Source organism: Lactuca serriola, chromosome 1 (genome assembly GCF_051521515.1).
Source record: "Lactuca serriola cultivar US96UC23 chromosome 1, Lser_US96UC23_V15, whole genome shotgun sequence".
Classification (NCBI taxonomy): domain Eukaryota; kingdom Viridiplantae; phylum Streptophyta; class Magnoliopsida; order Asterales; family Asteraceae; genus Lactuca; species Lactuca serriola.
This window is the reverse complement of record NC_136408.1, coordinates 206,936,338-206,953,534: the sequence shown is the minus strand read 5'-3', so window position 1 is coordinate 206,953,534 and position 17,197 is coordinate 206,936,338. Positions and strand designations below refer to the sequence as shown.

Sequence of the window (17,197 nt, the reverse complement as noted above, 5' to 3'; positions counted from 1 at the left end):
AAGACGCCTTTGTTTTGGTACGCGGGGCGTGGGACCCACGTGACGGATCGGCTCCGTTCCAAAAATACGAAAACCATCAGCCATGAACCGGAGGGCACCCGAGCATAGAAATAGCAAGAAAGAAAGGAAAAAAAAGCACGTAAAACCTAGAAACAAACGCAAACGGACAACGAAAAAGGGGGGTGCAACACGAGGACTTCCCAGGGGGTCACCCATCCTAGTACTACTCTCGCCCAAGCACGCTTAACTGCGGAGTTCTGATGGGATCCGGTGCATTAGTGCTGGTATGATCGCGCCCGAAATACTATCCATGTTTATTGTTTTTATGTGTTAGAAGACGCCTTTGTTTTGGTACGCGGGGCGTGGGACCCACGTGACGGATCGGCTCCGTTCCAAAAATACGAAAACCATCAGCCATGAACCGGAGGGCACCCGAGCATAGAAATAGCAAGAAAGAAAGGAAAAAAAAGCACGTAAAACCTAGAAACAAACGCAAACGGACAACGAAAAAGGGGGGTGCAACACGAGGACTTCCCAGGGGGTCACCCATCCTAGTACTACTCTCGCCCAAGCACGCTTAACTGCGGAGTTCTGATGGGATCCGGTGCATTAGTGCTGGTATGATCGCGCCCGAAATACTATCCATGTTTATTGTTTTTATGTGTTAGAAGACGCCTTTGTTTTGGTACGCGGGGCGTGGGACCCACGTGACGGATCGGCTCCGTTCCAAAAATACGAAAACCATCAGCCATGAACCGGAGGGCACCCGAGCATAGAAATAGCAAGAAAGAAAGGAAAAAAAAGCACGTAAAACCTAGAAACAAACGCAAACGGACAACGAAAAAGGGGGGTGCAACACGAGGACTTCCCAGGGGGTCACCCATCCTAGTACTACTCTCGCCCAAGCACGCTTAACTGCGGAGTTCTGATGGGATCCGGTGCATTAGTGCTGGTATGATCGCGCCCGAAATACTATCCATGTTTATTGTTTTTATGTGTTAGAAGGCGCCTTTGTTTTGGTACGCGGGGCGTGGGACCCACGTGACGGATCGGCTCCGTTCCAAAAACACGAAAACCATCAGCCATGAACCGGAGGGCACCCGAGCATAGAAATAGCAAGAAAGAAAGGAAAAAAAAGCACGTAAAACCTAGAAACAAACTTAAACGGACAACGAAAAAGGGGGGTGCAACACGAGGACTTCCCAGGGGGTCACCCATCCTAGTACTACTCTCGCCCAAGCACGCTTAACTGCGGAGTTCTGATGGGATCCGGTGCATTAGTGCTGGTATGATCGCGCCCGAAATACTATCCATGTTTATTGTTTTTATGTGTTAGAAGACGCCTTTGTTTTGGTACGCGGGGCGTGGGACCCACGTGACGGATCGGCTCCGTTCCAAAAATACGAAAACCATCAGCCATGAACCGGAGGGCACCCGAGCATAGAAATAGCAAGAAAGAAAGGAAAAAAAAGCACGTAAAACCTAGAAACAAACGCAAACGGACAACGAAAAAGGGGGGTGCAACACGAGGACTTCCCAGGGGGTCACCCATCCTAGTACTACTCTCGCCCAAGCACGCTTGACTGCGGAGTTCTGATGGGATCCGGTGCATTAGTGCTGGTATGATCGCGCCCGAAATACTATCCATGTTTATTGTTTTTATGTGTTAGAAGACGCCTTTGTTTTGGTACGCGGGGCGTGGGACCCACGTGACGGATCGGCTCCGTTCCAAAAATACGAAAACCATCAGCCATGAACCGGAGGGCACCCGAGCATAGAAATAGCAAGAAAGAAAGGAAAAAAAAGCACGTAAAACCTAGAAACAAACGCAAACGGACAACGAAAAAGGGGGGTGCAACACGAGGACTTCCCAGGGGGTCACCCATCCTAGTACTACTCTCGCCCAAGCACGCTTAACTGCGGAGTTCTGATGGGATCCGGTGCATTAGTGCTGGTATGATCGCGCCCGAAATACTATCCATGTTTATTGTTTTTATGTGTTAGAAGACGCCTTTGTTTTGGTACGCGGGGCGTGGGACCCACGTGACGGATCGGCTCCGTTCCAAAAATACGAAAACCATCAGCCATGAACCGGAGGGCACCCGAGCATAGAAATAGCAAGAAAGAAAGGAAAAAAAAGCACGTAAAACCTAGAAACAAACGCAAACGGACAACGAAAAAGGGGGGTGCAACACGAGGACTTCCCAGGGGGTCACCCATCCTAGTACTACTCTCGCCCAAGCACGCTTAACTGCGGAGTTCTGATGGGATCCGGTGCATTAGTGCTGGTATGATCGCACCCGAAATACTATCCATGTTTATTGTTTTTATGTGTTAGAAGACGCCTTTGTTTTGGTACGCGGGGCGTGGGACCCACGTGACGGATCGGCTCCGTTCCAAAAATACGAAAACCATCAGCCATGAACCGGAGGGCACCCGAGCATAGAAATAGCAAGAAAGAAAGGAAAAAAAAGCACGTAAAACCTAGAAACAAACGCAAACGGACAACGAAAAAGGGGGGTGCAACACGAGGACTTCCCAGGGGGTCACCCATCCTAGTACTACTCTCGCCCAAGCACGCTTAACTGCGGAGTTCTGATGGGATCCGGTGCATTAGTGCTGGTATGATCGCACCCGAAATACTATCCATGTTTATTGTTTTTATGTGTTAGAAGACGCCTTTGTTTTGGTACGCGGGGCGTGGGACCCACGTGACGGATCGGCTCCGTTCCAAAAATACGAAAACCATCAGCCATGAACCGGAGGGCACCCGAGCATAGAAATAGCAAGAAAGAAAGGAAAAAAAAGCACGTAAAACCTAGAAACAAACGCAAACGGACAACGAAAAAGGGGGGTGCAACACGAGGACTTCCCAGGGGGTCACCCATCCTAGTACTACTCTCGCCCAAGCACGCTTAACTGCGGAGTTCTGATGGGATCCGGTGCATTAGTGCTGGTATGATCGCGCCCGAAATACTATCCATGTTTATTGTTTTTATGTGTTAGAAGACGCCTTTGTTTTGGTACGCGGGGCGTGGGACCCACGTGACGGATCGGCTCCGTTCCAAAAACACGAAAACCATCAGCCATGAACCGGAGGGCACCCGAGCATAGAAATAGCAAGAAAGAAAGGAAAAAAAAGCACGTAAAACCTAGAAACAAACGCAAACGGACAACGAAAAAGGGGGGTGCAACACGAGGACTTCCCAGGGGGTCACCCATCCTAGTACTACTCTCGCCCAAGCACGCTTAACTGCGGAGTTCTGATGGGATCCGGTGCATTAGTGCTGGTATGATCGCACCCGAAATACTATCCATGTTTATTGTTTTTATGTGTTAGAAGACGCCTTTGTTTTGGTACGCGGGGCGTGGGACCCACGTGACGGATCGGCTCCGTTCCAAAAATACGAAAACCATCAGCCATGAACCAGAGGGCACCCGAGCATAGAAATAGCAAGAAAGAAAGGAAAAAAAAGCACGTAAAACCTAGAAACAAACGCAAACGGACAACGAAAAAGGGGGGTGCAACACGAGGACTTCCCAGGGGGTCACCCATCCTAGTACTACTCTCGCCCAAGCACGCTTAACTGCGGAGTTCTGATGGGATCCGGTGCATTAGTGCTGGTATGATCGCACCCAAAATACTATCCATGTTTATTGTTTTTATGTGTTAGAAGACGCCTTTGTTTTGGTACGCGGGGCGTGGGACCCACGTGACGGATCGGCTCCGTTCCAAAAATACGAAAACCATCAGCCATGAACCGGAGGGCACCCGAGCATAGAAATAGCAAGAAAGAAAGGAAAAAAAAGCACGTAAAACCTAGAAACAAACGCAAACGGACAACGAAAAAGGGGGGTGCAACACGAGGACTTCCCAGGGGGTCACCCATCCTAGTACTACTCTCGCCCAAGCACGCTTAACTGCGGAGTTCTGATGGGATCCGGTGCATTAGTGCTGGTATGATCGCGCCCGAAATACTATCCATGTTTATTGTTTTTATGTGTTAGAAGGCGCCTTTGTTTTGGTACGCGGGGCGTGGGACCCACGTGACGGATCGGCTCCGTTCCAAAAACACGAAAACCATCAGCCATGAACCGGAGGGCACCCGAGCATAGAAATAGCAAGAAAGAAAGGAAAAAAAAGCACGTAAAACCTAGAAACAAACTTAAACGGACAACGAAAAAGGGGGGTGCAACACGAGGACTTCCCAGGGGGTCACCCATCCTAGTACTACTCTCGCCCAAGCACGCTTAACTGCGGAGTTCTGATGGGATCCGGTGCATTAGTGCTGGTATGATCGCGCCCGAAATACTATCCATGTTTATTGTTTTTATGTGTTAGAAGACGCCTTTGTTTTGGTACGCGGGGCGTGGGACCCACGTGACGGATCGGCTCCGTTCCAAAAATACGAAAACCATCAGCCATGAACCGGAGGGCACCCGAGCATAGAAATAGCAAGAAAGAAAGGAAAAAAAAGCACGTAAAACCTAGAAACAAACGCAAACGGACAACGAAAAAGGGGGGTGCAACACGAGGACTTCCCAGGGGGTCACCCATCCTAGTACTACTCTCGCCCAAGCACGCTTGACTGCGGAGTTCTGATGGGATCCGGTGCATTAGTGCTGGTATGATCGCGCCCGAAATACTATCCATGTTTATTGTTTTTATGTGTTAGAAGACGCCTTTGTTTTGGTACGCGGGGCGTGGGACCCACGTGACGGATCGGCTCCGTTCCAAAAATACGAAAACCATCAGCCATGAACCGGAGGGCACCCGAGCATAGAAATAGCAAGAAAGAAAGGAAAAAAAAGCACGTAAAACCTAGAAACAAACGCAAACGGACAACGAAAAAGGGGGGTGCAACACGAGGACTTCCCAGGGGGTCACCCATCCTAGTACTACTCTCGCCCAAGCACGCTTAACTGCGGAGTTCTGATGGGATCCGGTGCATTAGTGCTGGTATAATCGCGCCCGAAATACTATCCATGTTTATTGTTTTTATGTGTTAGAAGACGCCTTTGTTTTGGTACGCGGGGCGTGGGACCCACGTGACGGATCGGCTCCGTTCCAAAAATACGAAAACCATCAGCCATGAACCGGAGGGCACCCGAGCATAGAAATAGCAAGAAAGAAAGGAAAAAAAAGCACGTAAAACCTAGAAACAAACGCAAACGGACAACGAAAAAGGGGGGTGCAACACGAGGACTTCCCAGGGGGTCACCCATCCTAGTACTACTCTCGCCCAAGCACGCTTAACTGCGGAGTTCTGATGGGATCCGGTGCATTAGTGCTGGTATGATCGCACCCGAAATACTATCCATGTTTATTGTTTTTATGTGTTAGAAGACGCCTTTGTTTTGGTACGCGGGGCGTGGGACCCACGTGACGGATCGGCTCCGTTCCAAAAATACGAAAACCATCAGCCATGAACCGGAGGGCACCCGAGCATAGAAATAGCAAGAAAGAAAGGAAAAAAAAGCACGTAAAACCTAGAAACAAACGCAAACGGACATCGAAAAAGGGGGGTGCAACACGAGGACTTCCCAGGGGGTCACCCATCCTAGTACTACTCTCGCCCAAGCACGCTTAACTGCGGAGTTCTGATGGGATCCGGTGCATTAGTGCTGGTATGATCGCGCCCGAAATACTATCCATGTTTATTGTTTTTATGTGTTAGAAGACGCCTTTGTTTTGGTACGCGGGGCGTGGGACCCACGTGACGGATCGGCTCCGTTCCAAAAACACGAAAACCATCAGCCATGAACCGGAGGGCACCCGAGCATAGAAATAGCAAGAAAGAAAGGAAAAAAAAGCACGTAAAACCTAGAAACAAACGCAAACGGACAACGAAAAAGGGGGGTGCAACACGAGGACTTCCCGGGGGTCACCCATCCTAGTACTACTCTCGCCCAAGCACGCTTAACTGCGGAGTTCTGATGGGATCCGGTGCATTAGTGCTGGTATGATCGCGCCCGAAATACTATCCATGTTTATTGTTTTTATGTGTTAGAAGACGCCTTTGTTTTGGTACGCGGGGCGTGGGACCCACGTGACGGATCGGCTCCGTTCCAAAAATACGAAAACCATCAGCCATGAACCGGAGGGCACCCGAGCATAGAAATAGCAAGAAAGAAAGGAAAAAAAAGCACGTAAAACCTAGAAACAAACGCAAACGGACAACGAAAAAGGGGGGTGCAACACGAGGACTTCCCAGGGGGTCACCCATCCTAGTACTACTCTCGCCCAAGCACGCTTAACTGCGGAGTTCTGATGGGATCCGGTGCATTAGTGCTGGTATGATCGCGCCCGAAATACTATCCATGTTTATTGTTTTTATGTGTTAGAAGACGCCTTTGTTTTGGTACGCGAGGCGTGGGACCCACGTGACGGATCGGCTCCGTTCCAAAAATACGAAAACCATCAGCCATGAACCGGAGGGCACCCGAGCATAGAAATAGCAAGAAAGAAAGGAAAAAAAAGCACGTAAAACCTAGAAACAAACGCAAACGGACAACGAAAAAGGGGGGTGCAACACGAGGACTTCCCAGGGGGTCACCCATCCTAGTACTACTCTCGCCCAAGCACGCTTAACTGCGGAGTTCTGATGGGATCCGGTGCATTAGTGCTGGTATGATCGCGCCCGAAATACTATCCATGTTTATTGTTTTTATGTGTTAGAAGACGCCTTTGTTTTGGTACGCGGGGCGTGGGACCCACGTGACGGATCGGCTCCGTTCCAAAAATACGAAAACCATCAGCCATGAACCGGAGGGCACCCGAGCATAGAAATAGCAAGAAAGAAAGGAAAAAAAAAGCACGTAAAACCTAGAAACAAACGCAAACGGACAACGAAAAAGGGGGGTGCAACACGAGGACTTCCCAGGGGGTCACCCATCCTAGTACTACTCTCGCCCAAGCACGCTTAACTGCGGAGTTCTGATGGGATCCGGTGCATTAGTGCTGGTATGATCGCACCCGAAATACTATCCTTGTTTATTGTTTTTATGTGTTAGAAGACGCCTTTGTTTTGGTACGCGGGGCGTGGGACCCACGTGACGGATCGGCTCCGTTCCAAAAATACGAAAACCATCAGCCATGAACCGGAGGGCACCCGAGCATAGAAATAGCAAGAAAGAAAGGAAAAAAAAGCACGTAAAACCTAGAAACAAACGCAAACGGACAACGAAAAAGGGGGGTGCAACACGAGGACTTCCCAGGGGGTCACCCATCCTAGTACTACTCTCGCCCAAGCACGCTTGACTGCGGAGTTCTGATGGGATCCGGTGCATTAGTGCTGGTATGATCGCGCCCGAAATACTATCCATGTTTATTGTTTTTATGTGTTAGAAGACGCCTTTGTTTTGGTACGCGGGGCGTGGGACCCACGTGACGGATCGGCTCCGTTCCAAAAATACGAAAACCATCAGCCATGAACCGGAGGGCACCCGAGCATAGAAATAGCAAGAAAGAAAGGAAAAAAAAGCACGTAAAACCTAGAAACAAACGCAAACGGACAACGAAAAAGGGGGGTGCAACACGAGGACTTCCCAGGGGGTCACCCATCCTAGTACTACTCTCGCCCAAGCACGCTTAACTGCGGAGTTCTGATGGGATCCGGTGCATTAGTGCTGGTATGATCGCGCCCGAAATACTATCCATGTTTATTGTTTTTATGTGTTAGAAGACGCCTTTGTTTTGGTACGCGGGGCGTGGGACCCACGTGACGGATCGGCTCCGTTCCAAAAATACGAAAACCATCAGCCATGAACCGGAGGGCACCCGAGCATAGAAATAGCAAGAAAGAAAGGAAAAAAAAGCACGTAAAACCTAGAAACAAACGCAAACGGACAACGAAAAAGGGGGGTGCAACACGAGGACTTCCCAGGGGGTCACCCATCCTAGTACTACTCTCGCCCAAGCACGCTTAACTGCGGAGTTCTGATGGGATCCGGTGCATTAGTGCTGGTATGATCGCACCCGAAATACTATCCATGTTTATTGTTTTTATGTGTTAGAAGACGCCTTTGTTTTGGTACGCGGGGCGTGGGACCCACGTGACGGATCGGCTCCGTTCCAAAAATACGAAAACCATCAGCCATGAACCGGAGGGCACCCGAGCATAGAAATAGCAAGAAAGAAAGGAAAAAAAAGCACGTAAAACCTAGAAACAAACGCAAACGGACAACGAAAAAGGGGGGTGCAACACGAGGACTTCCCAGGGGGTCACCCATCCTAGTACTACTCTCGCCCAAGCACGCTTAACTGCGGAGTTCTGATGGGATCCGGTGCATTAGTGCTGGTATGATCGCGCCCGAAATACTATCCATGTTTATTGTTTTTATGTGTTAGAAGACGCCTTTGTTTTGGTACGCGGGGCGTGGGACCCATGTGACGGATCGGCTACGTTCCAAAAACACGAAAACCATCAGCCATGAACCGGAGGGCACCCGAGCATAGAAATAGCAAGAAAGAAAGGAAAAAAAAGCACGTAAAACCTAGAAACAAACGCAAACGGACAACGAAAAAGGGGGGTGCAACACGAGGACTTCCCAGGGGGTCACCCATCCTAGTACTACTCTCGCCCAAGCACGCTTAACTGCGGAGTTCTGATGGGATCCGGTGCATTAGTGCTGGTATGATCGCGCCCGAAATACTATCCATGTTTATTGTTTTTATGTGTTAGAAGACGCCTTTGTTTTGGTACGCGGGGCGTGGGACCCACGTGACGGATCGGCTCCGTTCCAAAAATACGAAAACCATCAGCCATGAACCGGAGGGCACCCGAGCATAGAAATAGCAAGAAAGAAAGGAAAAAAAAGCACGTAAAACCTAGAAACAAACGCAAACGGACAACGAAAAAGGGGGGTGCAACACGAGGACTTCCCAGGGGGTCACCCATCCTAGTACTACTCTCGCCCAAGCACGCTTAACTGCGGAGTTCTGATGGGATCCGGTGCATTAGTGCTGGTATGATCGCGCCCGAAATACTATCCATGTTTATTGTTTTTATGTGTTAGAAGACGCCTTTGTTTTGGTACGCGAGGCGTGGGACCCACGTGACGGATCGGCTCCGTTCCAAAAATACGAAAACCATCAGCCATGAACCGGAGGGCACCCGAGCATAGAAATAGCAAGAAAGAAAGGAAAAAAAAGCACGTAAAACCTAGAAACAAACGCAAACGGACAACGAAAAAGGGGGGTGCAACACGAGGACTTCCCAGGGGGTCACCCATCCTAGTACTACTCTCGCCCAAGCACGCTTAACTGCGGAGTTCTGATGGGATCCGGTGCATTAGTGCTGGTATGATCGCGCCCGAAATACTATCCATGTTTATTGTTTTTATGTGTTAGAAGACGCCTTTGTTTTGGTACGCGGGGCGTGGGACCCACGTGACGGATCGGCTCCGTTCCAAAAATACGAAAACCATCAGCCATGAACCGGAGGGCACCCGAGCATAGAAATAGCAAGAAAGAAAGGAAAAAAAAGCACGTAAAACCTAGAAACAAACGCAAACGGACAACGAAAAAGGGGGGTGCAACACGAGGACTTCCCAGGGGGTCACCCATCCTAGTACTACTCTCGCCCAAGCACGCTTAACTGCGGAGTTCTGATGGGATCCGGTGCATTAGTGCTGGTATGATCGCGCCCGAAATACTATCCATGTTTATTGTTTTTATGTGTTAGAAGACGCCTTTGTTTTGGTACGCGGGGCGTGGGACCCACGTGACGGATCGGCTACGTTCCAAAAACACGAAAACCATCAGCCATGAACCGGAGGGCACCCGAGCATAGAAATAGCAAGAAAGAAAGGAAAAAAAAGCACGTAAAACCTAGAAACAAACGCAAACGGACAACGAAAAAGGGGGGTGCAACACGAGGACTTCCCAGGGGGTCACCCATCCTAGTACTACTCTCGCCCAAGCACGCTTAACTGCGGAGTTCTGATGGGATCCGGTGCATTAGTGCTGGTATGATCGCGCCCGAAATACTATCCATGTTTATTGTTTTTATGTGTTAGAAGACGCCTTTGTTTTGGTACGCGGGGCGTGGGACCCACGTGACGGATCGGCTCCGTTCCAAAAATACGAAAACCATCAGCCATGAACCGGAGGGCACCCGAGCATAGAAATAGCAAGAAAGAAAGGAAAAAAAAGCACGTAAAACCTAGAAACAAACGCAAACGGACAACGAAAAAGGGGGGTGCAACACGAGGACTTCCCAGGGGGTCACCCATCCTAGTACTACTCTCGCCCAAGCACGCTTAACTGCGGAGTTCTGATGGGATCCGGTGCATTAGTGCTGGTATGATCGCGCCCGAAATACTATCCATGTTTATTGTTTTTATGTGTTAGAAGACGCCTTTGTTTTGGTACGCGAGGCGTGGGACCCACGTGACGGATCGGCTCCGTTCCAAAAATACGAAAACCATCAGCCATGAACCGGAGGGCACCCGAGCATAGAAATAGCAAGAAAGAAAGGAAAAAAAAGCACGTAAAACCTAGAAACAAACGCAAACGGACAACGAAAAAGGGGGGTGCAACACGAGGACTTCCCAGGGGGTCACCCATCCTAGTACTACTCTCGCCCAAGCACGCTTAACTGCGGAGTTCTGATGGGATCCGGTGCATTAGTGCTGGTATGATCGCGCCCGAAATACTATCCATGTTTATTGTTTTTATGTGTTAGAAGACGCCTTTGTTTTGGTACGCGGGGCGTGGGACCCACGTGACGGATCGGCTCCGTTCCAAAAATACGAAAACCATCAGCCATGAACCGGAGGGCACCCGAGCATAGAAATAGCAAGAAAGAAAGGAAAAAAAAGCACGTAAAACCTAGAAACAAACGCAAACGGACAACGAAAAAGGGGGGTGCAACACGAGGACTTCCCAGGGGGTCACCCATCCTAGTACTACTCTCGCCCAAGCACGCTTAACTGCGGAGTTCTGATGGGATCCGGTGCATTAGTGCTGGTATGATCGCACCCGAAATACTATCCTTGTTTATTGTTTTTATGTGTTAGAAGACGCCTTTGTTTTGGTACGCGGGGCGTGGGACCCACGTGACGGATCGGCTCCGTTCCAAAAATACGAAAACCATCAGCCATGAACCGGAGGGCACCCGAGCATAGAAATAGCAAGAAAGAAAGGAAAAAAAAGCACGTAAAACCTAGAAACAAACGCAAACGGACAACGAAAAAGGGGGGTGCAACACGAGGACTTCCCAGGGGGTCACCCATCCTAGTACTACTCTCGCCCAAGCACGCTTAACTGCGGAGTTCTGATGGGATCCGGTGCATTAGTGCTGGTATGATCGCACCCGAAATACTATCCATGTTTATTGTTTTTATGTGTTAGAAGACGCCTTTGTTTTGGTACGCGGGGCGTGGGACCCACGTGACGGATCGGCTCCGTTCCAAAAATACGAAAACCATCAGCCATGAACCGGAGGGCACCCGAGCATAGAAATAGCAAGAAAGAAAGGAAAAAAAAGCACGTAAAACCTAGAAACAAACGCAAACGGACAACGAAAAAGGGGGGTGCAACACGAAGACTTCCCAGGGGGTCACCCATCCTAGTACTACTCTCGCCCAAGCACGCTTAACTGCGGAGTTCTGATGGGATCCGGTGCATTAGTGCTGGTATGATCGCACCCGAAATACTATCCATGTTTATTGTTTTTATGTGTTAGAAGACGCCTTTGTTTTGGTACGCGGGGCGTGGGACCCACGTGACGGATCGGCTCCGTTCCAAAAATACGAAAACCATCAGCCATGAACCGGAGGGCACCCGAGCATAGAAATAGCAAGAAAGAAAGGAAAAAAAAGCACGTAAAACCTAGAAACAAACGCAAACGGACAACGAAAAAGGGGGGTGCAACACGAGGACTTCCCAGGGGGTCACCCATCCTAGTACTACTCTCGCCCAAGCACGCTTAACTGCGGAGTTCTGATGGGATCCGGTGCATTAGTGCTGGTATGATCGCCCCCGAAATACTATCCATGTTTATTGTTTTTATGTGTTAGAAGACGCCTTTGTTTTGGTACGCGGGGCGTGGGACCCACGTGACGGATCGGCTCCGTTCCAAAAATACGAAAACCATCAGCCATGAACCAGAGGGCACCCGAGCATAGAAATAGCAAGAAAGAAAGGAAAAAAAAGCACGTAAAACCTAGAAACAAACGCAAACGGACAACGAAAAAGGGGGGTGCAACACGAGGACTTCCCAGGGGGTCACCCATCCTAGTACTACTCTCGCCCAAGCACGCTTAACTGCGGAGTTCTGATGGGATCCGGTGCATTAGTGCTGGTATGATCGCACCCAAAATACTATCCATGTTTATTGTTTTTATGAGTTAGAAGACGCCTTTGTTTTGGTACGCGGGGCGTGGGACCCACGTGACGGATCGGCTCCGTTCCAAAAATACGAAAACCATCAGCCATGAACCGGAGGGCACCCGAGCATAGAAATAGCAAGAAAGAAAGGAAAAAAAAGCACGTAAAACCTAGAAACAAACGCAAACGGACAACGAAAAAGGGGGGTGCAACACGAGGACTTCCCAGGGGGTCACCCATCCTAGTACTACTCTCGCCCAAGCACGCTTAACTGCGGAGTTCTGATGGGATCCGGTGCATTAGTGCTGGTATGATCGCACCCGAAATACTATCCATGTTTATTGTTTTTATGTGTTAGAAGACGCCTTTGTTTTGGTACGCGGGGCGTGGGACCCACGTGACGGATCGGCTCCGTTCCAAAAATACGAAAACCATCAGCCATGAACCGGAGGGCACCCGAGCATAGAAATAGCAAGAAAGAAAGGAAAAAAAAGCACGTAAAACCTAGAAACAAACGCAAACGGACAACGAAAAAGGGGGGTGCAACACGAGGACTTCCCAGGGGGTCACCCATCCTAGTACTACTCTCGCCCAAGCACGCTTAACTGCGGAGTTCTGATGGGATCGGGTGCATTAGTGCTGGTATGATCGCACCCGAAATACTATCGATGTTTATTGTTTTTATGTGTTAGAAGACGCCTTTGTTTTGGTACGCGGGGCGTAGGACCCACGTGACGGATCGGCTCCGTTCCAAAAATACGAAAACCATCAGCCATGAACCGGAGGGCACCCGAGCATAGAAATAGCAAGAAAGAAAGGAAAAAAAAGCACGTAAAACCTAGAAACAAACGCAAACGGACAACGAAAAAGGGGGGTGCAACACGAGGACTTCCCAGGGGGTCACCCATCCTAGTACTACTCTCGCCCAAGCACGCTTAACTGCGGAGTTCTGATGGGATCCGGTGCATTAGTGCTGGTATGATCGCGCCCGAAATACTATCCATGTTTATTGTTTTTATGTGTTAGAAGACGCCTTTGTTTTGGTACGCGGGACGTGGGACCCACGTGACGGATCGGCTCCGTTCCAAAAATACGAAAACCATCAGCCATGAACCGGAGGGCACCCGAGCATAGAAATAGCAAGAAAGAAAGGAAAAAAAAGCACGTAAAACCTAGAAACAAACGCAAACAGACAACGAAAAAGGGGGGTGCAACACGAGGACTTCCCAGGGGGTCACCCATCCTAGTACTACTCTCGCCCAAGCACGCTTAACTGCGGAGTTCTGATGGGATCCGGTGCATTAGTGCTGGTATGATCGCACCCGAAATACTATCCATGTTTATTGTTTTTATGTGTTAGAAGACGCCTTTGTTTTGGTACGCGGGGCGTGGGACCCACGTGACGGATCGGCTCCGTTCCAAAAATACGAAAACCATCAGCCATGAACCGGAGGGCACCCGAGCATAGAAATAGCAAGAAAGAAAGGAAAAAAAAAGCACGTAAAACCTAGAAACAAACGCAAACGGACAACGAAAAAGGGGGGTGCAACACGAGGACTTCCCAGGGGGTCACCCATCCTAGTACTACTCTCGCCCAAGCACGCTTAACTGCGGAGTTCTGATGGGATCCGGTGCATTAGTGCTGGTATGATCGCGCCCGAAATACTATCCATGTTTATTGTTTTTATGTGTTAGAAGACGCCTTTGTTTTGGTACGCGGGGCGTGGGACCCACGTGACGGATCGGCTCCGTTCCAAAAATACGAAAACCATCAGCCATGAACCGGAGGGCACCCGAGCATATAAATAGCAAGAAAGAAAGGAAAAAAAAGCACGTAAAACCTAGAAACAAACGCAAACGGACAACGAAAAAGGGGGGTGCAACACGAGGACTTCCCAGGGGGTCACCCATCCTAGTACTACTCTCGCCCAAGCACGCTTAACTGCGGAGTTCTGATGGGATCCGGTGCATTAGTGCTGGTATGATCGCACCCGAAATACTATCCATGTTTATTGTTTTTATGTGTTAGAAGACGCCTTTGTTTTGGTACGCGGGGCGTGGGACCCACGTGACGGATCGGCTCCGTTCCAAAAATACGAAAACCATCAGCCATGAACCGGAGGGCACCCGAGCATAGAAATAGCAAGAAAGAAAGGAAAAAAAAGCACGTAAAACCTAGAAACAAACGCAAACGGACAACGAAAAAGGGGGGTGCAACACGAGGACTTCCCAGGGGGTCACCCATCCTAGTACTACTCTCGCCCAAGCACGCTTAACTGCGGAGTTCTGATGGGATCGGGTGCATTAGTGCTGGTATGATCGCACCCGAAATACTATCGATGTTTATTGTTTTTATGTGTTAGAAGACGCCTTTGTTTTGGTACGCGGGGCGTAGGACCCACGTGACGGATCGGCTCCGTTCCAAAAATACGAAAACCATCAGCCATGAACCGGAGGGCACCCGAGCATAGAAATAGCAAGAAAGAAAGGAAAAAAAAGCACGTAAAACCTAGAAACAAACGCAAACGGACAACGAAAAAGGGGGGTGCAACACGAGGACTTCCCAGGGGGTCACCCATCCTAGTACTACTCTCGCCCAAGCACGCTTAACTGCGGAGTTCTGATGGGATCCGGTGCATTAGTGCTGGTATGATCGCGCCCGAAATACTATCCATGTTTATTGTTTTTATGTGTTAGAAGACGCCTTTGTTTTGGTACGCGGGACGTGGGACCCACGTGACGGATCGGCTCCGTTCCAAAAATACGAAAACCATCAGCCATGAACCGGAGGGCACCCGAGCATAGAAATAGCAAGAAAGAAAGGAAAAAAAAGCACGTAAAACCTAGAAACAAACGCAAACAGACAACGAAAAAGGGGGGTGCAACACGAGGACTTCCCAGGGGGTCACCCATCCTAGTACTACTCTCGCCCAAGCACGCTTAACTGCGGAGTTCTGATGGGATCCGGTGCATTAGTGCTGGTATGATCGCACCCGAAATACTATCCATGTTTATTGTTTTTATGTGTTAGAAGACGCCTTTGTTTTGGTACGCGGGGCGTGGGACCCACGTGACGGATCGGCTCCGTTCCAAAAATACGAAAACCATCAGCCATGAACCGGAGGGCACCCGAGCATAGAAATAGCAAGAAAGAAAGGAAAAAAAAAGCACGTAAAACCTAGAAACAAACGCAAACGGACAACGAAAAAGGGGGGTGCAACACGAGGACTTCCCAGGGGGTCACCCATCCTAGTACTACTCTCGCCCAAGCACGCTTAACTGCGGAGTTCTGATGGGATCCGGTGCATTAGTGCTGGTATGATCGCGCCCGAAATACTATCCATGTTTATTGTTTTTATGTGTTAGAAGACGCCTTTGTTTTGGTACGCGGGGCGTGGGACCCACGTGACGGATCGGCTCCGTTCCAAAAATACGAAAACCATCAGCCATGAACCGGAGGGCACCCGAGCATATAAATAGCAAGAAAGAAAGGAAAAAAAAGCACGTAAAACCTAGAAACAAACGCAAACGGACAACGAAAAAGGGGGGTGCAACACGAGGACTTCCCAGGGGGTCACCCATCCTAGTACTACTCTCGCCCAAGCACGCTTAACTGCGGAGTTCTGATGGGATCCGGTGCATTAGTGCTGGTATGATCGCACCCGAAATACTATCCATGTTTATTGTTTTTATGTGTTAGAAGACGCCTTTGTTTTGGTACGCGGGGCGTGGGACCCACGTGACGGATCGGCTCCGTTCCAAAAATACGAAAACCATCAGCCATGAACCGGAGGGCACCCGAGCATAGAAATAGCAAGAAAGAAAGGAAAAAAAAGCACGTAAAACCTAGAAACAAACGCAAACGGACAACGAAAAAGGGGGGTGCAACACGAGGACTTCCCAGGGGGTCACCCATCCTAGTACTACTCTCGCCCAAGCACGCTTAACTGCGGAGTTCTGATGGGATCGGGTGCATTAGTGCTGGTATGATCGCACCCGAAATACTATCGATGTTTATTGTTTTTATGTGTTAGAAGACGCCTTTGTTTTGGTACGCGGGGCGTAGGACCCACGTGACGGATCGGCTCCGTTCCAAAAATACGAAAACCATCAGCCATGAACCGGAGGGCACCCGAGCATAGAAATAGCAAGAAAGAAAGGAAAAAAAAGCACGTAAAACCTAGAAACAAACGCAAACGGACAACGAAAAAGGGGGGTGCAACACGAGGACTTCCCAGGGGGTCACCCATCCTAGTACTACTCTCGCCCAAGCACGCTTAACTGCGGAGTTCTGATGGGATCCGGTGCATTAGTGCTGGTATGATCGCGCCCGAAATACTATCCATGTTTATTGTTTTTATGTGTTAGAAGACGCCTTTGTTTTGGTACGCGGGACGTGGGACCCACGTGACGGATCGGCTCCGTTCCAAAAATACGAAAACCATCAGCCATGAACCGGAGGGCACCCGAGCATAGAAATAGCAAGAAAGAAAGGAAAAAAAAGCACGTAAAACCTAGAAACAAACGCAAACAGACAACGAAAAAGGGGGGTGCAACACGAGGACTTCCCAGGGGGTCACCCATCCTAGTACTACTCTCGCCCAAGCACGCTTAACTGCGGAGTTCTGATGGGATCCGGTGCATTAGTGCTGGTATGATCGCACCCGAAATACTATCCATGTTTATTGTTTTTATGTGTTAGAAGACGCCTTTGTTTTGGTACGCGGGGCGTGGGACCCACGTGACGGATCGGCTCCGTTCCAAAAATACGAAAACCATCAGCCATGAACCGGAGGGCACCCGAGCATAGAAATAGCAAGAAAGAAAGGAAAAAAAAAGCACGTAAAACCTAGAAACAAACGC

General features: G+C 49.5%; 51 non-coding genes across 51 annotated transcripts; all 51 read right to left on the bottom strand.

The window, feature by feature from the left end:
* Positions 1–179: 179 nt before the first annotated feature.
* Positions 180–298, bottom strand: LOC145084039 (5S ribosomal RNA). Its single transcript, XR_013698495.1, has one exon. It is a non-coding gene; the product is annotated as a 5S ribosomal RNA (ribosomal RNA).
* A 215-nt stretch (positions 299–513) lies between these two features.
* Positions 514–632, bottom strand: LOC145084038 (5S ribosomal RNA). The gene has a single exon (XR_013698494.1). It is a non-coding gene; the product is annotated as a 5S ribosomal RNA (ribosomal RNA).
* A 215-nt stretch (positions 633–847) lies between these two features.
* LOC145084036 (5S ribosomal RNA) lies at positions 848–966 on the bottom strand. Its single transcript, XR_013698492.1, has one exon. It is a non-coding gene; the product is annotated as a 5S ribosomal RNA (ribosomal RNA).
* Positions 967–1,181: 215 nt separating this feature from the next.
* On the bottom strand, positions 1,182–1,300 carry LOC145084035 (5S ribosomal RNA). Its single transcript, XR_013698491.1, has one exon. It is a non-coding gene; the product is annotated as a 5S ribosomal RNA (ribosomal RNA).
* A 215-nt stretch (positions 1,301–1,515) lies between these two features.
* LOC145084879 (5S ribosomal RNA) lies at positions 1,516–1,634 on the bottom strand. Its single transcript, XR_013699304.1, has one exon. It is a non-coding gene; the product is annotated as a 5S ribosomal RNA (ribosomal RNA).
* A 215-nt stretch (positions 1,635–1,849) lies between these two features.
* LOC145084034 (5S ribosomal RNA) lies at positions 1,850–1,968 on the bottom strand. Its single transcript, XR_013698490.1, has one exon. It is a non-coding gene; the product is annotated as a 5S ribosomal RNA (ribosomal RNA).
* Positions 1,969–2,183: 215 nt separating this feature from the next.
* LOC145081017 (5S ribosomal RNA) lies at positions 2,184–2,302 on the bottom strand. The gene has a single exon (XR_013695588.1). It is a non-coding gene; the product is annotated as a 5S ribosomal RNA (ribosomal RNA).
* A 215-nt stretch (positions 2,303–2,517) lies between these two features.
* Positions 2,518–2,636, bottom strand: LOC145081016 (5S ribosomal RNA). The gene has a single exon (XR_013695587.1). It is a non-coding gene; the product is annotated as a 5S ribosomal RNA (ribosomal RNA).
* A 215-nt stretch (positions 2,637–2,851) lies between these two features.
* On the bottom strand, positions 2,852–2,970 carry LOC145084033 (5S ribosomal RNA). The gene has a single exon (XR_013698489.1). It is a non-coding gene; the product is annotated as a 5S ribosomal RNA (ribosomal RNA).
* A 215-nt stretch (positions 2,971–3,185) lies between these two features.
* On the bottom strand, positions 3,186–3,304 carry LOC145081015 (5S ribosomal RNA). The gene has a single exon (XR_013695586.1). It is a non-coding gene; the product is annotated as a 5S ribosomal RNA (ribosomal RNA).
* A 215-nt stretch (positions 3,305–3,519) lies between these two features.
* LOC145081014 (5S ribosomal RNA) lies at positions 3,520–3,638 on the bottom strand. Its single transcript, XR_013695585.1, has one exon. It is a non-coding gene; the product is annotated as a 5S ribosomal RNA (ribosomal RNA).
* A 215-nt stretch (positions 3,639–3,853) lies between these two features.
* On the bottom strand, positions 3,854–3,972 carry LOC145084032 (5S ribosomal RNA). Its single transcript, XR_013698488.1, has one exon. It is a non-coding gene; the product is annotated as a 5S ribosomal RNA (ribosomal RNA).
* Positions 3,973–4,187: 215 nt separating this feature from the next.
* Positions 4,188–4,306, bottom strand: LOC145084031 (5S ribosomal RNA). Its single transcript, XR_013698487.1, has one exon. It is a non-coding gene; the product is annotated as a 5S ribosomal RNA (ribosomal RNA).
* Positions 4,307–4,521: 215 nt separating this feature from the next.
* Positions 4,522–4,640, bottom strand: LOC145084878 (5S ribosomal RNA). Its single transcript, XR_013699303.1, has one exon. It is a non-coding gene; the product is annotated as a 5S ribosomal RNA (ribosomal RNA).
* Positions 4,641–4,855: 215 nt separating this feature from the next.
* LOC145084772 (5S ribosomal RNA) lies at positions 4,856–4,974 on the bottom strand. The gene has a single exon (XR_013699202.1). It is a non-coding gene; the product is annotated as a 5S ribosomal RNA (ribosomal RNA).
* A 215-nt stretch (positions 4,975–5,189) lies between these two features.
* LOC145081012 (5S ribosomal RNA) lies at positions 5,190–5,308 on the bottom strand. Its single transcript, XR_013695583.1, has one exon. It is a non-coding gene; the product is annotated as a 5S ribosomal RNA (ribosomal RNA).
* Positions 5,309–5,523: 215 nt separating this feature from the next.
* On the bottom strand, positions 5,524–5,642 carry LOC145084030 (5S ribosomal RNA). The gene has a single exon (XR_013698486.1). It is a non-coding gene; the product is annotated as a 5S ribosomal RNA (ribosomal RNA).
* Positions 5,643–5,857: 215 nt separating this feature from the next.
* On the bottom strand, positions 5,858–5,975 carry LOC145085393 (5S ribosomal RNA). Its single transcript, XR_013699793.1, has one exon. It is a non-coding gene; the product is annotated as a 5S ribosomal RNA (ribosomal RNA).
* A 215-nt stretch (positions 5,976–6,190) lies between these two features.
* LOC145084029 (5S ribosomal RNA) lies at positions 6,191–6,309 on the bottom strand. Its single transcript, XR_013698485.1, has one exon. It is a non-coding gene; the product is annotated as a 5S ribosomal RNA (ribosomal RNA).
* Positions 6,310–6,524: 215 nt separating this feature from the next.
* On the bottom strand, positions 6,525–6,643 carry LOC145084028 (5S ribosomal RNA). Its single transcript, XR_013698484.1, has one exon. It is a non-coding gene; the product is annotated as a 5S ribosomal RNA (ribosomal RNA).
* A 216-nt stretch (positions 6,644–6,859) lies between these two features.
* On the bottom strand, positions 6,860–6,978 carry LOC145081011 (5S ribosomal RNA). Its single transcript, XR_013695582.1, has one exon. It is a non-coding gene; the product is annotated as a 5S ribosomal RNA (ribosomal RNA).
* A 215-nt stretch (positions 6,979–7,193) lies between these two features.
* LOC145084877 (5S ribosomal RNA) lies at positions 7,194–7,312 on the bottom strand. The gene has a single exon (XR_013699302.1). It is a non-coding gene; the product is annotated as a 5S ribosomal RNA (ribosomal RNA).
* A 215-nt stretch (positions 7,313–7,527) lies between these two features.
* On the bottom strand, positions 7,528–7,646 carry LOC145084026 (5S ribosomal RNA). Its single transcript, XR_013698483.1, has one exon. It is a non-coding gene; the product is annotated as a 5S ribosomal RNA (ribosomal RNA).
* A 215-nt stretch (positions 7,647–7,861) lies between these two features.
* Positions 7,862–7,980, bottom strand: LOC145081010 (5S ribosomal RNA). Its single transcript, XR_013695581.1, has one exon. It is a non-coding gene; the product is annotated as a 5S ribosomal RNA (ribosomal RNA).
* Positions 7,981–8,195: 215 nt separating this feature from the next.
* Positions 8,196–8,314, bottom strand: LOC145084024 (5S ribosomal RNA). Its single transcript, XR_013698481.1, has one exon. It is a non-coding gene; the product is annotated as a 5S ribosomal RNA (ribosomal RNA).
* Positions 8,315–8,529: 215 nt separating this feature from the next.
* LOC145084023 (5S ribosomal RNA) lies at positions 8,530–8,648 on the bottom strand. The gene has a single exon (XR_013698480.1). It is a non-coding gene; the product is annotated as a 5S ribosomal RNA (ribosomal RNA).
* Positions 8,649–8,863: 215 nt separating this feature from the next.
* Positions 8,864–8,982, bottom strand: LOC145084022 (5S ribosomal RNA). The gene has a single exon (XR_013698479.1). It is a non-coding gene; the product is annotated as a 5S ribosomal RNA (ribosomal RNA).
* Positions 8,983–9,197: 215 nt separating this feature from the next.
* LOC145084021 (5S ribosomal RNA) lies at positions 9,198–9,316 on the bottom strand. Its single transcript, XR_013698478.1, has one exon. It is a non-coding gene; the product is annotated as a 5S ribosomal RNA (ribosomal RNA).
* A 215-nt stretch (positions 9,317–9,531) lies between these two features.
* On the bottom strand, positions 9,532–9,650 carry LOC145084020 (5S ribosomal RNA). The gene has a single exon (XR_013698477.1). It is a non-coding gene; the product is annotated as a 5S ribosomal RNA (ribosomal RNA).
* A 215-nt stretch (positions 9,651–9,865) lies between these two features.
* Positions 9,866–9,984, bottom strand: LOC145084019 (5S ribosomal RNA). Its single transcript, XR_013698476.1, has one exon. It is a non-coding gene; the product is annotated as a 5S ribosomal RNA (ribosomal RNA).
* A 215-nt stretch (positions 9,985–10,199) lies between these two features.
* LOC145084018 (5S ribosomal RNA) lies at positions 10,200–10,318 on the bottom strand. Its single transcript, XR_013698475.1, has one exon. It is a non-coding gene; the product is annotated as a 5S ribosomal RNA (ribosomal RNA).
* Positions 10,319–10,533: 215 nt separating this feature from the next.
* Positions 10,534–10,652, bottom strand: LOC145084017 (5S ribosomal RNA). Its single transcript, XR_013698474.1, has one exon. It is a non-coding gene; the product is annotated as a 5S ribosomal RNA (ribosomal RNA).
* A 215-nt stretch (positions 10,653–10,867) lies between these two features.
* LOC145081008 (5S ribosomal RNA) lies at positions 10,868–10,986 on the bottom strand. The gene has a single exon (XR_013695580.1). It is a non-coding gene; the product is annotated as a 5S ribosomal RNA (ribosomal RNA).
* Positions 10,987–11,201: 215 nt separating this feature from the next.
* On the bottom strand, positions 11,202–11,320 carry LOC145081007 (5S ribosomal RNA). Its single transcript, XR_013695579.1, has one exon. It is a non-coding gene; the product is annotated as a 5S ribosomal RNA (ribosomal RNA).
* Positions 11,321–11,535: 215 nt separating this feature from the next.
* LOC145083691 (5S ribosomal RNA) lies at positions 11,536–11,654 on the bottom strand. Its single transcript, XR_013698155.1, has one exon. It is a non-coding gene; the product is annotated as a 5S ribosomal RNA (ribosomal RNA).
* Positions 11,655–11,869: 215 nt separating this feature from the next.
* On the bottom strand, positions 11,870–11,988 carry LOC145083860 (5S ribosomal RNA). The gene has a single exon (XR_013698317.1). It is a non-coding gene; the product is annotated as a 5S ribosomal RNA (ribosomal RNA).
* Positions 11,989–12,203: 215 nt separating this feature from the next.
* Positions 12,204–12,322, bottom strand: LOC145081006 (5S ribosomal RNA). Its single transcript, XR_013695578.1, has one exon. It is a non-coding gene; the product is annotated as a 5S ribosomal RNA (ribosomal RNA).
* A 215-nt stretch (positions 12,323–12,537) lies between these two features.
* On the bottom strand, positions 12,538–12,656 carry LOC145081005 (5S ribosomal RNA). Its single transcript, XR_013695577.1, has one exon. It is a non-coding gene; the product is annotated as a 5S ribosomal RNA (ribosomal RNA).
* A 215-nt stretch (positions 12,657–12,871) lies between these two features.
* Positions 12,872–12,990, bottom strand: LOC145084829 (5S ribosomal RNA). Its single transcript, XR_013699257.1, has one exon. It is a non-coding gene; the product is annotated as a 5S ribosomal RNA (ribosomal RNA).
* A 215-nt stretch (positions 12,991–13,205) lies between these two features.
* On the bottom strand, positions 13,206–13,324 carry LOC145084016 (5S ribosomal RNA). Its single transcript, XR_013698473.1, has one exon. It is a non-coding gene; the product is annotated as a 5S ribosomal RNA (ribosomal RNA).
* Positions 13,325–13,539: 215 nt separating this feature from the next.
* On the bottom strand, positions 13,540–13,658 carry LOC145081004 (5S ribosomal RNA). The gene has a single exon (XR_013695576.1). It is a non-coding gene; the product is annotated as a 5S ribosomal RNA (ribosomal RNA).
* Positions 13,659–13,874: 216 nt separating this feature from the next.
* On the bottom strand, positions 13,875–13,993 carry LOC145084015 (5S ribosomal RNA). Its single transcript, XR_013698472.1, has one exon. It is a non-coding gene; the product is annotated as a 5S ribosomal RNA (ribosomal RNA).
* A 215-nt stretch (positions 13,994–14,208) lies between these two features.
* On the bottom strand, positions 14,209–14,327 carry LOC145081003 (5S ribosomal RNA). Its single transcript, XR_013695574.1, has one exon. It is a non-coding gene; the product is annotated as a 5S ribosomal RNA (ribosomal RNA).
* A 215-nt stretch (positions 14,328–14,542) lies between these two features.
* On the bottom strand, positions 14,543–14,661 carry LOC145084828 (5S ribosomal RNA). Its single transcript, XR_013699256.1, has one exon. It is a non-coding gene; the product is annotated as a 5S ribosomal RNA (ribosomal RNA).
* Positions 14,662–14,876: 215 nt separating this feature from the next.
* On the bottom strand, positions 14,877–14,995 carry LOC145084013 (5S ribosomal RNA). Its single transcript, XR_013698470.1, has one exon. It is a non-coding gene; the product is annotated as a 5S ribosomal RNA (ribosomal RNA).
* A 215-nt stretch (positions 14,996–15,210) lies between these two features.
* LOC145081002 (5S ribosomal RNA) lies at positions 15,211–15,329 on the bottom strand. Its single transcript, XR_013695573.1, has one exon. It is a non-coding gene; the product is annotated as a 5S ribosomal RNA (ribosomal RNA).
* Positions 15,330–15,545: 216 nt separating this feature from the next.
* LOC145084012 (5S ribosomal RNA) lies at positions 15,546–15,664 on the bottom strand. Its single transcript, XR_013698469.1, has one exon. It is a non-coding gene; the product is annotated as a 5S ribosomal RNA (ribosomal RNA).
* A 215-nt stretch (positions 15,665–15,879) lies between these two features.
* On the bottom strand, positions 15,880–15,998 carry LOC145081000 (5S ribosomal RNA). The gene has a single exon (XR_013695571.1). It is a non-coding gene; the product is annotated as a 5S ribosomal RNA (ribosomal RNA).
* Positions 15,999–16,213: 215 nt separating this feature from the next.
* LOC145084827 (5S ribosomal RNA) lies at positions 16,214–16,332 on the bottom strand. Its single transcript, XR_013699255.1, has one exon. It is a non-coding gene; the product is annotated as a 5S ribosomal RNA (ribosomal RNA).
* Positions 16,333–16,547: 215 nt separating this feature from the next.
* Positions 16,548–16,666, bottom strand: LOC145084011 (5S ribosomal RNA). Its single transcript, XR_013698468.1, has one exon. It is a non-coding gene; the product is annotated as a 5S ribosomal RNA (ribosomal RNA).
* Positions 16,667–16,881: 215 nt separating this feature from the next.
* On the bottom strand, positions 16,882–17,000 carry LOC145080999 (5S ribosomal RNA). The gene has a single exon (XR_013695570.1). It is a non-coding gene; the product is annotated as a 5S ribosomal RNA (ribosomal RNA).
* Positions 17,001–17,197: the final 197 nt, after the last annotated feature.